At 43.7% G+C, this 2662-nt stretch overlaps 1 protein-coding gene and 1 pseudogene across 1 annotated transcript in view; one reads left to right on the forward strand and one right to left on the reverse strand.

Annotated features, from left to right (window-relative positions):
• The window catches only part of Arl15 (ADP ribosylation factor like GTPase 15), a 505974-nt gene that overhangs the window by 149293 nt on the left and 354019 nt on the right, over positions 1 to 2662 (forward strand). The window lies entirely within an intron of this gene.
• On the reverse strand, positions 1483 to 2538 carry LOC101569649 (annotated as a pseudogene).

The following is a 2662-nucleotide window of genomic DNA, read 5'->3' on the forward strand; positions in this document are numbered from 1 at the left end:
AATAATATATGCAGTGTATTATTTGTTGAAACTGTACTTCCGATTTGATTTGAAACTGTCTCATTGCTATATGTTTATCAATAAAACTGTAGAAAAAAAAAAGTAATTGTTAGAATTTAATAAGTTTATAACTAGAATAATGGAATTTCTAAGATTAAAACTTAAAAGCCTAAGTAACAACAAAAGTTGTTACGTTTCTTGCCTCAATAATTTGAACATGAATCTGCCAAAGTAAGTAGTCTTTTCTGTGTCAGAATACCAAAAACCTCATACTCTGTATATGCCAACTCCCTTATCATGGCTTCAAAAACCACTTAGTGGTGGTTATATTTGTGTCTTAAACTCTGACCTCTTTTTAGACCCCCAGACTTGGCTGCTGGCCTGTGCACTTGACATCCGCACCTGGATGTCTCGTGGTAAGCATGCCATATGCTTCTGTGCCCAAACTCTTAGTTTTTTTCCCCGTCCAGCTATCCCCAAACTTGAATTCCTCTAGGAACTACTCTAGGTATCACCCTTGGTTCCTTTTCATTTTATGTCAATCACTAGGAAGGCTCTTCAGTTAGAAACAGATGGTATGTTTAAATTGGTAACTAGAAGAGAGCTGATTAATGGAATTCTTATTTACAAAGTTATAGACAAGGTATGAAGAAAACATCCTTTGTCTCAGAGGAGCAAAGAGAAAGAGCTTCTTTTGGACCCCAGAGTCAGAGAAACTGGGTGGCCCTTCTAGTAGGATAAGACTGAATGTTGTTGTGGGCTCACTGCATGCCCCCATTGACCTTGCAAATGGGAAGTTGAAGTAATATGTTGATTTTATTCTCATTCACTCTTCTGAGCTGATGCCTCTATTTTGCTGAATGTAACTTGAAGCCAGAAGGTGTAAGTGCCCACTGCAGGGGTCTTAGAGGACAGCCTCCCAGTACATCCTACAGGCGGGCAAGCACTGAGGTGTGAGGTAGTCTGGGGACATGCTTAATATACCTGGCACAAAGTCCAGTGAATTGCAAAATGCAGGATTTCTAGAGTATGCCCTAAGTAGGGTTTCTTTACTCACCTATTTTGTGAAATTGTATTTTATGTTCCTTTTCCTATGAAAGATTATCTTGGAACTCTTTTTCTTTATTATTTTTGGCCTTTTGTTGATGTATATTTACTAATGACGGCCCCTCTCAAGTGTTAGTAGGTCACTGAGTCCTGAAGTACTTTCCTAGTTGGGCAGAAGTCATAGAATATTAGCTGTTCTTTTTTTTTTTTTAATATAGTAATTTACTTTTTGTTATCATCATTATGAATAGTGAAGTGCACAGGTCAGCTTCCAGGCAGCATAAAAACGATGTTGTACATACAGGACACCTGCCTGTAATGCTATGACATGCTCTTTTATTTTGTGAATGAATAGGACTTCCCAGGCTATTAACAGGTAACCACACAGATTAAAGCTGCACAATTACAACTACGCAGTCTTCAAGCAGTTGAAAATCACCAGGTGCTGAGGTAATGGGAGATCCGCTAGCACGGCATTGATTTTCATTTTATTTTTGGTACTGGGAAGTGTGCTCAAGACCTTTGTGCTGAGGGACATCTCTGGTCCTTTAAACGTTTTTAAAATTTTGAGACAGTGCTTTTGCTAAGTTACTAAATTGCCCCACCTGGCTGGAACTTTCAATCCTCCGGCTTCAGCCTCCTAGAGAGTTGGGGTTACAGGCGTGCACCAGCACACCTGGCTAACCTGGTCTCTAACTACACAACATCAGGTAGAAATTCTGTCTTCTCCTTCCACCTAGGGGTCACTGAAAAGAAAAGACTAAACTGGCTCACCCGCTCTGAGGGCCAGCGAGCAGGTGTGCGGGGCCCACTCTGGGATGGCAGCTCACTCCAGCACGTGCTGCAGCACCCCCGGGTCTGCCTGTACCGCCAGCAGGCCCTTGTGCAGGCTCAGGAAGGTGGCCTGCTTCCTGTAGCGCTGCCGCCAGTGCACGAAGGCCTCCGCGACCTGTGACTGCACGTTGGGGGGCGGGGGGTGATTGGCCTTGCAGTGGTAGATGTCCATCTGTGACATCCCCAGCGACAGTGCCACAGGTTCCCACTTGGTGCCCAGCTTCTTGGCCAGCGGTTGATCTGCTGGTCTGACAGGCAACTGTTGAGGATGTGCGAGGGGACCCGGGACTGCTGGTCACCTTGAGGCAGCTTGGAGATGGCTTCTTCCCTTGCCTTCTCCAGCTTCTCCCATACACAGGGAAATTCTTGTAGAGAATCTAGAAAGGTATCAAAGGCTTTAGGACCCCTGGAAGGCAATATATCCAGCAGCTGCGTTGTTTTCCGCAGGCCTGTGGTTTGAACTTTGATTTCTTGAACATGGTGTTCTGTAAGATTCCTTCCTGGTAAAGGTACTGAAGAACCAAGCCCTCCACTGACACTTGGGCTCCTAGCTCCAGGTGAAGGGAGCAGAGCGTTTGGTTGTCTCTGGCCTCCATTTCTCTCTGTGCAACCAGGTATCTTAAAAAAAAAAAAACAAAACTACAACCTACAACCGGAATCCAGACTGTTAGGGAATCTGAAGCATCAGCACCATCTTCGTTGAAGGCAAAAGCCCTAAACAGGCTTAGCTGTTCCTTTTTTAAAAAAAATTTATTTATTTATTTATTTATTTATGTGTGTG

The sequence above is a fragment of the Octodon degus genome, unplaced genomic scaffold, assembly GCF_000260255.1.
Source record: "Octodon degus isolate 3935 unplaced genomic scaffold, OctDeg1.0 scaffold00001, whole genome shotgun sequence".
NCBI classification, from domain to species: Eukaryota; Metazoa; Chordata; class Mammalia; order Rodentia; family Octodontidae; genus Octodon; species Octodon degus.